This window comes from Abramis brama (assembly GCF_963993115.1).
Source record: "Abramis brama genome assembly, chromosome: 2".
In the NCBI taxonomy this organism is placed as follows: domain Eukaryota; kingdom Metazoa; phylum Chordata; class Actinopteri; order Cypriniformes; family Leuciscidae; genus Abramis; species Abramis brama.
The window spans coordinates 11,811,107-11,826,983 of NC_139964.1; the positions used below are offsets into that span (position 1 = coordinate 11,811,107).

General features: G+C 38.8%; 1 long non-coding RNA gene and 1 pseudogene across 3 annotated transcripts in view; both read right to left on the reverse strand.

Annotated features, from left to right (window-relative positions):
- Window positions 1-15,877, reverse strand: part of LOC311078283 — a 56,186-nt gene that overhangs the window by 34,599 nt on the left and 5,710 nt on the right. The gene's annotated exons all lie outside the window — the stretch shown is intronic.
- On the reverse strand, window positions 3,365-14,201 carry LOC311069410 (annotated as a pseudogene). Its single transcript, XR_014609567.1, has 8 exons — window positions 14,162-14,201; window positions 13,700-14,014; window positions 13,203-13,517; window positions 12,780-13,106; window positions 12,147-12,446; window positions 11,319-11,398; window positions 10,191-10,234; window positions 3,365-10,070 (listed from the first exon to the last, which is right to left on the reverse strand). The product of XR_014609567.1 is annotated as an uncharacterized misc_RNA (transcript).

A 15,877-nucleotide genomic window follows, 5' to 3' on the forward strand; every position in this document is an offset into this window, starting at 1 on the left:
ATCACTTTACAGTGTCACAATGGCCGTCTTTTGTCAGATCATCGCCTGTCAAAGTTCATGAGTGCGTAGATGCCATGAAGTTACAGTGAATACAGATGAGCGCTAAAATCCTACAAACAGCTCCAGATCACATGAAGTTTGGGGGGTTTTGTCCTCAAAATAAGGATGCACGTATACCTGTAATGGGAAGTTTTTGTACTTAAGTGCTGCAAGCCATGCTTGTTTTCTCTTTTCAGTCTTTGGCATATACAAGGCATGCGGTGTAATAAATAAATGAACTTAGTCAAAGGAACTTTATGTAACACCGGGGAAAGCTAAAGATCACATTGGGGGAAAAAAAGATAAATAAAATAAATGAATCAATACGTCTATAAATACAATAAATATAGAGTAGCTAAAGGTGAGTGACATTTTAAAAATGTGCAAAATTAATTAGTCATCACTGTATTTATGTAGTTACCATGGCAACGGCTGATTTTAAAATGAATGTGATGCAACGAACAAACACTTCATGAAACTCTTAAGTCAGTTAAAAACAGTAAACATAAGGATTCTGGAAAACAAATGTAAAATTAATAAAATGAAAATAAGAAATAATAGAATCTTTATGTGAAAAAATCTGTAATATAACACTTTTTTTTATTATGACTATTATCTGCACAAGTCTGTTGTCTGTGGGTCCTGTGAGTTCATGAACCATGTATAAAGTACTAGTTTCACTTCCCTCATTATTAATATCTCTCTCTCTCTCTCTCTCTCTCTCTCTCTCTCTTTCAGAGGAGCTGGTCTTGTGTCACATTCAGCAGTTTATTTTAAAGATGCTTCCAGGAAAACTCAAAAGAAGAACTAAATCTAACAACAAAAAAATATCATCTGGACTTTCACTCAAGTCCTGATCCAACAATCACATCAGTAAAACTAAAACTTGGATTAAATAATGACCAGAAGTTTAACTAACATGGTGAAATATTATACAAATATTAGAAAGTCACTTTAAAATGAATCTCACTTCAGTATTTTAGTGTTGTATAACATCAACTGAAAATACCCACAATCCCACATTCATGATATGAAGTTTTTGTGCTGGAGATTGTTTTAAAGTAAAAAAATAAAAGTACCTAGAATCTGAAGTTGTCAGCTTATGCTGCTGTATCTGGGTGACTGAGTCAGCAAACAGGAATGTGTGGAAGTTTACACACGCTATCACAGGTTTATTTTTAATGTGCAAAAACAGAAGTGAATGTTCTGCATGAGAAGTTCATTTACTGTCATTACAGAGACAACTGAGCTGAACACGCCATATCCATCATCATCATCATCATCATCATCATCATCATCATCATCATCAGAGAAAACTCAAATGATCACAGAAATCACATTGACTTCACGTGATACACCAATAACAGGTGAGTATTACCGTACTAAAACCTCTTCAGATTTCCATGTGTGAATCTCACATTGAACATTAAAAATCCTCTTTCTCTTGTATCTTCAGGCTCCTCTGTGATCTTCATTCCTGAGGTTTTGGTTTTGCTCCTAATTGGTAATCCGATGTTTCTAATGGCCTATGAAAGTCACGCATTCGGAAATGATGTCACCGACAGATCGCCTTCACTGTGACCACTAGATGGCACCTTCTGAGCTTGAATCTAATATTTTTAACCTTTTATGTTATGGAAGAAAATGAATGACAAATGTCTTTGAAGCAAAGAAATCTTGTTGAATTGCACTACTTGAACAAATATGCATTGCAATAACTGTGCTTGCATTTTAATGCATTGTATTTTTAGGGCTACTACTACTACTTCTGCTCTTTGGCATGAACTGTGTGAACTGCAGCCACCTTCAGGACTAATGTAAAGCATTCAAAGGAGGTTGGTGACCTTTTTCTGGTCAGGACAACACTGGATTCAATCAGCCGCTTTGTATCTTCCAGTACAAGAAGGGGGGAAACTTTAGCAAATACAGAAACTACTGTTTTTGTCTCAGTTCTCATTTTAACGACCTGATAACTTTTAGAAAAAAACCCAGATGAGGGTTGTGATATTGTTTGAAAATATGATATTCATGGATTATCAGGGCTGGACTGGGACAAAAAAATCGGCCAGGGCGTGCAAAGATGGGTGGTGTTTATGATCATATAGTGGGCCAGTCAGGGCCAAAATGCCCTGGCCGATTTTTTTGTCCCAGTCTATTGGCATAGCAATACAAGTGTTTCTCACAGGATTTTTGGTAAAACTGTGGTGGGTGGACCTCGGTCCTTCTAGGGGGGTTGGGGGCATGCCCCCCCTAAGAAAATTTTGTGCATTTTAAAGGGTCATGAAACCCTAAACCAAATTTTCTGAGATTTTAACAGAGGTATGTGTGTTGAACACCATTGAAGACAATGTTAGCATCTGTTAGATTTAATAGTAGGGGGAAAATGGTTAAATTTTAGGTTTTTTACGCTATTTTCGTCTTCCGGGTTTAAAATCTTCATCGTGTCTACGTCACAGGCTGTGACGTGGCAGAGCACTATAGTACTTTGATGACTCATCGGTGTCTCATAATTATTCATGTACTGAGTTTTCTTATCCAATAAGAAGACACTTGCTCTTAATTATTCATGACACCACGTGGAACTTTCCAAAGACAGACATGTCAAACTGTGATATCGCGTAGTAGATGAGAGAGGCAATAATGGGACACGCGTTTGTTTTCGTGGTGCAAAAGTTCCAGTGCATCTTTCCCCGCGATGCTGCCCGGGCTAGACTCCGGCCATCAACCACGGACACATCTAAACTATGGGTGTGTAGCAACCATTCAACTGGAGAAAGGTGGACTTCGACCTTGTCTACACCAATGGAGGTTTCGGTCTTGCGAGTGATGCAGTTCCGAGGACTTTTCCTATCGCTTCAGAGGTGTGTGTGTGTGTCTAAAATGTAACCCTGACCGTTTTACTTGCCTTTTGTTAAATAATCACTCGTTATTAAAATTTAGATATTTCGATAATACCTCAATTGTATGGAATGTATGCTTAGTTTGTGCAAATTTCTATGACACTGTCCATCTTTATTATGTGGGTTTAGGGGGCGCGTAGATCTGTAGGCTACGGAACGTTTTTTTTTTTTTTTTTAAAGCGGAAAATTTATTATTTCAAATATATGCATTTATAGTGTGTATATAAACAAATATATATTTTATAATAGCATAATTATACATATTAATGTACATTTATATGTTTTAAATAGAATTATGATTACTGTAGTAGGTTATTATGTGTAGCAGGGCATTGTTGTAAAGTTTTTCTTTGATCGAAGCAGAGACCAGTGAGACAGTTGGGATCGCGTTCAACAGAAGTTATTCTTTATTGAGAACTCCTCTGTACGCGGCTGTAGAAACGTCCAACATGATCTGACTGAGGGAACTTTACATGGTATCTTATAGGCCATTCAGTGGGCTGTCCTTAAAGGTGCTGAACTTACACACAGCCTTAGAGATGACTACTGAATCTAATCATCTAAAGACAATAGAGGCAATTACCCCCAACTGAGATAATGGTACCCCCAAATTGTATAAACAACACATGGTCACGAGAACCAAGACTAGGTAAACATTCACACATAGTTCAACTCTTAGTAGAAAGATCAAAGACTAACAAAACCCCTTCAAAGGAAACTGTTAAATCTAATCAGTAAATGGATGCCCTCATGTTCACCTTAGTTTCTTATGTGATGTTATGTAGGGAAATAGGATCAGCAGATCTAAAAACATATTCTTAAATTTTAATCCTTCAGCATTCAGTTACTTTTGAAAGGACAAAAATAAGGTGTCAGTGTATTTCATTAGACTTTAACTTTGCAGCTATAAAAAATCTAGCATTTCCTCACGTTTTACCACTGATTTTTAGTGACAGTCGATATGCATGGGCCACTTTGGGCTTTGACCACACCCACTCCCCTCCCTTCTTCTCACAGCCACCACGCCCATTTAATTTGCATTTTTCAAAAAGATTGTGAGCTAGACTTGAGCTGAAAGAGGGGGGTTTCATGACCCTTTAATGTTAAATTCATCAATCTGGTGCACTTTGAGAGTTCAAAATTAAAAGCTCCAACCCATATTCAGTGTGCAAATTAAACAAAGAAAAATTCAAACATCTTTTAGTTACAGTGTCTATTTACATTACACTACATAATAATAGTTATAATATTAATCCTATGACAGTAATATCCATATTTTGTAAAACAAATGCACTAAAAAATAAAGGAAACTTTCATAATTAGTTTTGTACCAATTTCTATAGGCTACTTGAAAGAGATAAGCACATGATCTTTTATTTTGACGCAAACTGCATCAAGCTTTTATTTTGGCGGAAAACATGGTTTACAAACACCTCTCATTAAATTTCTAGTGAAATGTGGTAATCGTCAACTATGCAGATGTGGAAATAATCTGTAACTGGGTTATGGGTTCCTACACTCATGACATGGCCTAAGTGTTTTGAAAGTTCTGCTTACCGCAGGCTCTACACTCTCATCTCTCTCCTGATCCTCCTCACTATCATCATCATCACAGGAGCTGATGAAGGTCAGAAAACATATATTTTGACACATAAAGTGTCTGCTATTTTTTCACGCTATTTCTCTGCACATTCCTTGCGTTTCTTCTCCATCTCGCTGACTATTTTGACAGATACACACTGCCACTGCTGCACGCTCGCTCACTCGTTTAAAGCTGTGATTGGGCCAGCCCAGTGTCAATCAAGAAAAGAACCAATGGGCCGCTGATCTACGTGTTTCATGGGCTGGTCTGTCAGAAAAAAAAAACTAATGCTGACTTTTTTTGACCAATGCATTACACCGGCACAAACCCAGCGCCGCCAATTAAGCAAAACAAAACAAAACGAATGGGCCGCCGATGTACACATTTTATGGGGCGTTAAAAAAATAATAATAATAATAAAAATTATGTATGAGTATGAGATGCATCGGCCCAAAAAGCACGTCGGCCCAAAAAGCACGTCGGCCCACCGGGAAAATGCCCAGTATGCCCGATGGCCAGTCCAGCCCTGTGGATTATGGAAAATTTTTAGCTTATGCTCTAATAATGTTTATTTCACAAAATTGACTCCCCACTGATGTAATAAAACAAACATGTTGGTTCTGAAAAAAATCTTGTATAATACTTGTGAATTGTGGAAATGTTGACGAACAGAATACTGCTTACTTTTTTCAAGATTTTGATAACTTATTTTATTTACTTGCCGTTTTTTATTTTATTTCAAATTTGGCTGGGGTTAAGTTAATAACACATTTGTCTGTGCTTTATACAGACTTTAACAATAACATCAAAAGAGAACAGATACCCACCTGAGAAGAGATTACTATCACAAATGAGTAAATTTGATGTGTCTCATCGGTTCTGGCAGATTCTGAGAGTAGCAAAAATTGTATATTTAATACTAATGTTTTCATCGACTTCCATTTGGGATTAAATTACATCTATTTCTATTTTACTTTTGTGTCTCTGTGCACATTTTGCTGTTCATATCCTTATTGGAATATGTGAAAACTCATAATTGTTATATTAATTTCAAATAATACTAGGCTAATAGTAATTTAAAAATGTGGTAGCATTAGATCTGGACGGGAAGGATAACTCTGGGGGTTGGAAGGGGTGTGTCGTGATGTGATTCTGCCTTCTCACACCGCGCTCCGTGACACAGGTTCGTGGATCTGAGTGTCGCGGTTTCATATCGCATATCTTTACAGCCCTAGTCATTTTAGAATGTTAAGATCTACTTCTGTAGTTATTTTGGTGAAAGTAACTCAAAAGTGATACAGGAGTAATGTAACGCATTACAATTCTGAGACAGTAAAATTGAAAGGTAAAGAATTACTTTTAAATAACAGTAACAAGTAATGTATAATAACAGTTTGGAAGTAACTTAAACATACACAGTATCATCAATTTTCTGAATGACTAATCTCAATTCCATAAAAAACCCACATGCTCATGTCCATTATTAGGACCATATACATTAAAACAAATGTTATTCCTTCAGACTCTGCTTTAGTTAACAGTGCTCTTCCTTTTGCAGTTTCATCTACTGATAGAATATTTACATTAAAATCTTTGGGGAAAAAGAATAGCTACCCCAGCACTTTTATTTGTTCCATGGCTCAGAGCATATTTCCCTTCCCACCACATACCATAATCATTACTTGTATGTGTTTGTTGCAAAAATACTATATCAACTTCTTTAACAAATCTCTGAAATCATGGCTAATTTATTCCTATCTCTGGCCCCCATTTGTATTTAAGGAACCCAGTTTTAAAAGTTCAATAGAAAGATGGAAATAGAGAAAAAAAATGTAAACAAATACAGATATAGGAAGATACAGGAAATAAAGTATGAAATTCACCTTGTGCATTTGAGCATTCTAGTTTTGCAAAGCTCTTGTTTCTTTCCGTAATTTAGCTAGAATCTTCTTCAGCCTAAACCACTTCTTCTTATATAAGGCTTCACAGCTAACAACTTTCTGCATTGACACCACTGACCATATGAATTAGTCTATATCCCTGAAAAAATCTTTCACCTCAACAGTTTTTCCAAATGTCAAGTCCAAAACATAATTTCTCTCTTTCACCGAAACAACAACCCAGACAATGTATCATCCTCCCTCGTTCTATTATCCTCACTTTTTTCCAACATCATTTAAGCTTCCAGTATTTTCAATACTAATCACTTCACAAGCAGCACTTTCACTTACTTTCTCTACCTCTGTGTCTGTACTGTGTTGCAAGACCTCATGCTCTTGTGCCACATCCACCATTTTATCTCTGTTATTTAGATTTTTGTCTACACTTTCACGTGATTCATCTTTCAGAGTGATAGTCTCTTCTTCAGGCTGAGGCTGTATGGTAGTATTATTAACCAGTTACGCCACTAGGCTAGGGCTGAACGATATATCGTTATCGTATCTATATCGAGATATGAACTTTCAAGATATTACTATCGAAAAAAGCAACGATATAGACGATATAGATTTCCCCTCTCCGCGCTCGCCCTGCATACAACTCTGGCAGTCACAACAAACATCAGTTTTACGAGTGCCCTTGAATGCACCGCTAAAGCCAGCGCACACACACTACCAGGGACGTGGAGGGGGGCGGCGTTTCCATGGTGACGCGTCATTGCTTGTCACGTGACACACCGCAGCAGCAACAGCGCTGAATGAATGATGATCTGCTTTTATGTCATTTTTCCTTTTTTATTCAGAATATTCACAAATGTGTTAGCTATGGCATGAAATATCTGATATTCCGATTGTCAAATACATGCAAGTGGAAGTATATTGTTGTTTAAACACCTTTATAACGATCGCGTTAGTTGAGATGTATGCGCGATGGGCGCCGCCGTGTTTGTGCCGCAGACGCAGTTCAGAGAATCGGATCTGTTGGATTTACAACCTCTATGTTTACAACACGTGAATTCATCCACTTCTCCCGAAATACTTAAAAGTAAGTGGCTGGTGAACCGGGAATAGAATAGAGTAAACATTGAAGTTACTTACACAATGTGTATCTGATATGAATAAAACGTGTCGAATTATAATGGAAAGGATTATTATTACCTCTTCCATAGACATCAGTGTGTATTTTACAAACTCTAAATGTATTGTTTTTTTAGTACTTACGTAGTCATATCGTATTATATCGATATCGAGATATCTGGCATGAAAATCGAGATATGAAATTTTGTCCATATCGTTCAGCCCTACACTAGGCCCAGCGGCTCCTGATTAGCCTGGGCTCTATTACCCCTTTTCCACCAAGGCAGAGCTGGTGCTGGTTCGGAGCCAGAGCCTAGTTTCAAATCGGTTCTTTGTTTTTCCACCGCCAAAGCACCAGCTCCGAACCAGTAAAACTGGTTCTTAAGTAGCACCAAATCATTGCAGGGTCTTGAACGGAGCCAAGAAAGAACCGCTTGCGTCAGGGGCTGGGGGCGGGGTTACCGTGACCAACAAGACGAATAGAAACTTGTGACCGCCATTTTTAAATAGCAGCTAGTCGAGCTAATAGCAGCTCGATTATAATATCCGTCTATGTAAGTTACGGCGAGCTGCACGAACGCGTTGGATTCCGATGTATTTTTGCAAACCCATGAGCATCCATAGTATTGCAACGTCCGTTATTGTTGATGGCTTGTTCGAGATGCATCGGAGCGGCGAGGACCGATCGGAGCTGCGGGAGTGTTTGGAGAGCATACGACTCCTTGTGCTTTTAGATCGCTATCGCAGTGCTTTGATTTCATGCGGCGATCGATCTGCGAGAAGCCGATGCATCTCGAACAAGCCTGGCGTGTTTGTGTTTGTGTTTGGCGCTACCGCACTAGCGGTTGCTGGGCAACATGAGACGTATACAGTGACGTAAGATCTGGCTCTGTTGTGGCTCTCTAGCCGGTGGAAAGGCAAACCGGTTCTTAGTAAGCTCGTCAGTCGAACCAACTCTGAACCAGCTTTGGCTCTGGCTCTGAACCAGCACCCGGTTCTTGTTGGTGGAAAAGGGGTATATGTGGGCATGTCAACTTTTTGTGCCCAAGATCTCCACACTCAAAACACTTCAAGCTACCTGTACTGGCATAAAGCATGTATGATTTTCCTTCATGTACAACTCTGAAAGACACGTCTCCTAAAAGACATCACATGTTTCAGTGCTTCATTTTTACATCCTAATTGGATTATTTTAAATTGCACAAGCACATTTACCATACTGAGCTAATGCACGCTCAATATCCTCATTTCCAATTAATGGGGGGGACATTCGACTTTTGTCGTTGGTATAACAAATGGTGAAACAGTAACAAACACTTATCACAATCCCGTTGCGTATCGGGCGGTTTACTAGCTTCTCCTCTTTAACAAAAACCCCTACCGCTTTATTCATCCTGGAGGCCGAAGTAATGTCATGTCCAACCTCTTCTCCGACCGCTGACAACTGACACACCCTGAGCAGGAACACATCGCGTGACGCCGCGAAACAGGTGCTCTCCACCCGTCAGACTCTGAGACATGCGACATGGCGACTCTTCGGCGAACACCACTAATACGTGGTTTTAAATGTCCAAATTAAATAACGAATGAGAATATAAAGACTTTCAAACACTTCTCTGTGAACACCCTCACACACCCAAAATGCTCCCAGCATGCACAGAGAGAGAGAGAGAGAGAGAGAGAGAGAGAGAGAGAGAGAGAGACTTCAAAACTAGATGTGAATGTACTCCTTAAACAATAACAAAAACACTCGTTAAACAAAAAACTACACCATAGTATATAGTGATATCCATCATCAACTTGATGGTGGTGGAATGGGCGGAATGGGATGCATTGATGGAGCCGGAGGAATAAAGACCCCCAGCGGAGCAATAAGCGGTGCAGTCCAGGACAAAGCCGGAGAGATGTAAGACCAAGGCGGAGTCAGAGGGCTGGAAGACCAGGGGGACGCCACTGGACCGGAGGGACAAGGTACAAGGACAAGGCAGAGTTTTAAAGATGAGGGACCCCGTGTGAAGCTGGAGGTATGGAGGTGACGGTGCCAAGAAACTGGACAAAACCAATAAAAGTGGTGGAGCTAAGGAACTGGGGGAACCAGTGAAGGAAGAGAGCCTGGGAACTGGATGGGTCCAGCAAAGCAGGAACAGCTACATGGAAACTTAATGCCAAAGCCAAGGTTCAAACATTCAAAATGAGCTGATTTATATCCTCTGCTGTGGCTCACCAAGCACTGAGATGATTGACAGCAGCGTATTCACTGTAATCCTGATTATTCCTGAAACTGACACTGTCAGGACAGTCAGATTTCTTGTGGAAATTCACCACTGCGTAATTCAGATCCTCAGCAGATGTGATGCAGCGCTGAGAGTCACCAGTGCCTTTCTCAACTGTAGCGTAAACAGTGTTAGAAGAATCAGAGGGGCTTGTGGGTAATTGGGCAGTGGCATAAACAGTATTGTAAGAAATAGAGGGGTTTGTTGGTAATTGTTTGTGAGTGTCTTTAATCTCCTCATAATTGCAACCAGTGTGAGAAGCCTGAGGAGAGATAGAAAAATTATTTACAGAAATAAATATTATCAGGTTTGAAGGCATTAGAATTCATTGTGATTATGAATAAAAAATAAACATCTTATTTTATACAGTAACTGGACTCACCACTTCATGTTTTCCCGGTCCATTCTGAGACGAAGAATCACCACCTGTCAAAAACAATTATTCCTAATTCAATATTCTGCATTTCAACACTGATATCTTGTGTACATTTTTTCATACATCATCAAATATCTGTTTTGCTCACATCTTGTTGTAGACAATAGGTGGCGACAGAATAAAAGTGGGAAATGATCACCAAATCTGTGTTTTAAACTCAGAGTTAGACTAGTTAAACTAGACTATGGGCCCTATTTTAACGATCTGAAACGCAAGTATCGAGCGCGAAACGCAAGTAACTTTGTGGGCGGGTCTCGGACTCTGACTCTTGCGCCCAACACAAATCTAAAATGAGTTGGTCTGAAGTAGCTTCATTACTCATAGGTGTGCTTTGGGCGTAACGTGAAATAAACCAATCAGAGCGTCATCTCACATTCCCTTTAAGAGCAGGCGCTTGTTCCATGGCGGATGGCTATTATAATGGCGGATTTGCCGATCACGCCAGGAGCGGTTCACAGCCGAGGAGACCGACGTTCTCGTCCGGGCCGTAAAACACAGAGAAGTGACATTGGGGATGGAGAAACACACCCAAATTAGCTTCGGTTAAACAGGCGTATGATAATTTGGGTAAATGTGTAAACTAGATTTATGCCTATTTTTCACATCTTCATGGACACAACAATGATTTCCCTCGTGTGTTAATATTTTTTCCTTTAATAATGTATGATTTGTAAAAATGTCAACTGCTGCATCTGTGTAGATGAGCGAAGCAAAGTGTATGCGCGTTATGCGCATTGATTATGGCCAAGTATGCGCCCTTAAAATAACATATGAATAACATGCGCAACGCGCCACGCGCCACTGACTTTAGACTAGGTTTTTCCTGGTCTGTGGCGGAATTGTTTTCTGAAACTGCAAAATGGCACCAGGGAATGTTTGCGCCGGAACACGCCTCCTCTTTTCGCTGAACCGCCCCCGGGAGCGCAAGTTCATTTCCTAATTTACCGACGTGCGTCTGTGGAGGGAAAAGTCTGCTGTGCGTCGGGTGCAAAATAGGAATGATACATGCGTCGGTGTACAGAATCAATTACGCTGGGTGCAAGATAGGGCCCTCTGAATCTGAATGAGTTTTACCTTGAGACTGATACTTCTTACAGAAAACAGGAATAAGAGTCCAGCGAAGATCAGAACCAGAAGAACGATCAGAGAAGAGCCTGAAAACACAGGAGACATAATCTGAGAATCTGATCATCTGAGCTAAATAAAATATCAGATCATGGGCGTAGCTCGACGTTTGGAGTGGGATTAGCCAGACCGTGATACTGGATTCACAGGTTTAACATTGTACACTCACACGGCCCTTTTAAATAACGGTCTTGTCTGGCACTTGCTCAGTTGCATGTGTAGCTGAATGTACCAGCTAGTTTGTCCTAAATACATTTTTTGGACCCTATAGGCTGTAACACAACATTTAAAAATGCAACATTCTTCACTCAATTTAACACGTTTTCCACCAAAGTTTGATCTGGCACCACAAAGAGGAATTGACCCAGCAAAAGCGACGCTAAACCTGCAACGATGATGGTTTAAAGAGACAGTAACACAACGTCACACACTGTGAAAACCCAAAAAACATTCCACAATATTTTGCTATTGAGGATGGAAGTGCAAGAGTTATAAGTTATAATGTCTTTCAACCAGCGAATTTACTGGAAGTCCAATATGTAAACAAGAATGATTGGGTTATTATTATGGTTGTTGTTAATAACGATTTAACATTTTATTTAAATTAATAAAATATTACAATTAAATGTATTATTTAATTTGGAGGTGAAATATCATGTATTTTTATATTTAGTAATATATTTCAGTCACTAGGGGGCGTCAAGCCTCCTCACAAGTTACACCCATTGATCACATGTTGGTATTTCAGCACAAGATCACCGGCTGATATGGACACACCTGTGAAGGGTGAAGTTTCTACTGATGAGGAAGAAGAAGCAGATGATGATGATGATGATGAGGATGGAGAGGATGATGATGGAGGTGGTGATGATGGTGATGATGATGAAGATGATGGTGATGATGATGATGAGGATGATGATGGAGGTGGTGATGATGGTGATGATGAAGATGATGATGATGATGAAGATGATGGTGATGATGATGAGGATGATGATGGAGGTGGTGATGATGGTGATGATGAAGATGATGATGATGAATATGTTGTAGTTGATAATAATGGTGATGATGTTTCAGGAACTTATATACAGTATATAAAACAATAAAACAATGAATTTCTAAAGGATGTTTTTTTCACACACAGAACTTGACATCTCTTTTCTCATGATATGTGTTACTGATGTCATTCACACATTCACTACCAGAATTCATGCAAAGCTGCACTTTTACCTTCATAAACTGTAAACATATAAACTGTAGTTTGTTTTTATACTTCCTCTTTTTAACTGTTTGTGGTTTTGCTTTGTTGAACAGAAAGAACACCTAACATTAAAAATAATCCTGTGGTTAAACCTGCTTAAACAGAACCAGCTGCAAACATGACACATGACACACAGTGATCTGCATCTGTACCTGTAACATTGATCAGGACTCGTGTGATGAAGATCTTGTGTCCTTGATCAGACTGAACTCCACACCAGTATTCTGAATCTTCTTCAGTCACATGACTGATGCTTCCCGTCAGGAGCTGCTGTTCTCTGTCATCATACAGCCGGATCTTTCCCTCATCCCTCCATCTTCTGCTCTCATTCACAGACGTCTCTTCAGCACAGAGATCAGCTCCAGATCTCCAGCACAGAAACTTCACATCACGAATGTGGGATTGTGGGTATTTGCAGCTGATGTTCACAGATCCTCCTGCAGAAGCTGATAGACTGATGCTCTTCACACAACAATCCTCTGTTTAAGATCCAGATAAAGTGCAGCAATGTTACAATCACCAGATATATTCATGGATTCTGTCAAATAATGCATAAATGACTGAAAGCAGCTCACCCTTCTTAATGTCCAGATTAAACTCAGAGAAGAAACTGTAATCTTCAGAAACTTTGACTATAATCTTATATTCTCCAGAGTCGTTCTCATTCAGATCTCTGATAAACAGAAGTAAGAGTCCTGCAGATCTGTCATCATGAACGGAGAATCGTCTGTCATGTTTCCATTCTGCTCTTCTGTTAGTGTTTATTACAGTAAAACACTGATCTGCAGTTTTACAGACGTCTATCACATGATTTGTGTTTTTCATCTCATATTTGTAGTTTATAATGACGTTTCCTCCTGAATATCCTGTCACACTTCTGATTTTTTTACCTGTTCAACACAAACCCAGATATCAGTGTGTAAAAAATCAAGTCAGTAATGATACTTCATCTTCATTTAGTAGCAAACACGTCTTTTATGAGTTTCACATGTGAACATCAGTAATTACAGTCAGTGTTGAGTATCGTGATGTTGTGGAGATCATCATGAGTTTGAGGGTCTCAGTTACTCACCTGTTAAAACCTTCAGCCTCACTTCAGTGTGGGGATCTAGTCCAACCCTTTCAACTCCACAATAGTACGTGTCAGAATCCTCTTCTCTCAGATCTCTGATGGTCACAGTGAAGACTGATGAACTTGTGTCGTCATACAGAGAGAATATTCCAGATTGAACCCATTTATCTTCCTCAGTCTTGATTTGGTCTGTGCACTCTGACCATTCACCTTTACAAAAATACTTTTCATTTCCTTTATATTTTTTTATATATCTGCATGTGATCGTGACTCCTCCTCCTGAATATCCTGTCACACTCATGGAGCTCACGACACCTACAACAAACCAGCATTAAAACACTTTAATTTACACAGAAATGAACTTTCTTCAACAGTCAATAGAAAAACTTGATCTGAAGTAAAATACTGAAAATACCAATTCTGTGCTAAATTTATTGATCTACTCTGAGTTCAGATTCTTACCAGGAATCATCAGCAGAGTGAAAGTCCAGATGATCTTCATTCTTCTCTCTTATTAAATGATCTTCTCTGTTGTTAGTCGATTCAGTTCTTCTGAAGCTCTCGATGTGTGTTCAGAAGAGTTTTGAGTGTTTCTTTCCTGGTTACATGTTTAACATGAAGAGCTGAATGTGTCAGAGACGCCCACTTCCCCTGAGAGAGAGAGAGAGAGAGAGAGAGAGAGAGAGAAAATGCATGATGCACTCCTAATGCATGTTTCTGATTGATTAATTATTATACTGTATATTACCAGTGAGAGTAACAATTACACTTTAAGATTGGACTTTTAATAATCATCCAAACATCATTAACATGGAGACTAATTTAAGACTCAACACACTTCATGTCTTTAAGTTAAATATAATATCATCAAATTAATATAATAAATGAATATTCCAGCAGAATTTTGATTAAACATTACACGGTCAAAACATATGCCTAAATTGTTTGCAATATATCCATAACATGCCCTTAGAAAAGGATAGACAGACTTTAAGTTAATTTTTACCAAAGATTAAAATGTTTTTAGAAGATTTAAAATGACTTTTTAAAATTAAAAGGTTCAGTCCCTGAAGCATTTATTAAAATGTATATATAGTGAAATTAAAACACAGTGTACCGATTGTATATAACCCTACACGTTGACTTTTAAACAGTAGCCTAAATTCTGAAGAAAAAAAAAAACATTACGTCTATAAGATTCTTTGAGGCGTGAAAATTGTATCACGGTTAAACATAAACAAATAAACAGCCAGAAACACTGAGATAATGTCGAGTAACACAAAAACAGAGGCAAAAACTCGATACATTACAATATCATTCTACAAATAGTGGTTCACTAACATTACACAGGAAACAGATATCATGTTTATAAGTTTAACAACGCAGCGCAGCTACCTGCAATTGAGTGTTGTTAAACTCACCGCTGAATGATCACGTGCGTTGTTAAACTCACCGCTGAACGCGCTAAACCTTTGCGGGGACTTTGATATCAGATTGCGAGGGGTTTTAAACATCAAAAACCAGTTGGAGGGCCAGATAAAAATTATCTGGGTGCCGCCATTTGACTCGCCCTGGCAATGATAATATTTTGTAGCCCAATGAGAAAAAAGGGAGTAAATAATTAAAACAAAATGAACAGCATTAGCTGCTACGTGTGAAAAGAAACCTGCTTTGGATGTATTATGTTCAGGACAAACGTAATAGCACTGCAATAGATTGGCTATATTAGGTTAAGGACCAACGTAATAGCACTGCTTATATTAGGTTAAGGACCAACGTAATAGCACTGCTTATATGTTGGCATGTAACGTAATTGCGATATGCAAAATAGTTTCCTCAGAACATATTTCATGTGATACAGGGTTGGGACAAACATGACAAATTGTGTGTCTGGAACACCTTGACTCCTAATGCGTAACTTAATTGATTTTGTTTTAAATGTAACAGTCGTATGTGTATCAGAAAAACATCAAGACTCACTTTTCATGTTGGGCCTATTATGTGTCTTGTGACCGCTTCGTAGACAGACCTAAAAGAATATCACAGTTTAAATTTTTCCTTTTTTTTAAATTTTCTTATGCTGTATTTGTTCATGAAATCATATATGAACATGTTTGACAGCGCTCAAAGTGTAGTCTTCGTCTAAAAACTGTGCAAAGAAACAAGATGTAAACGGTG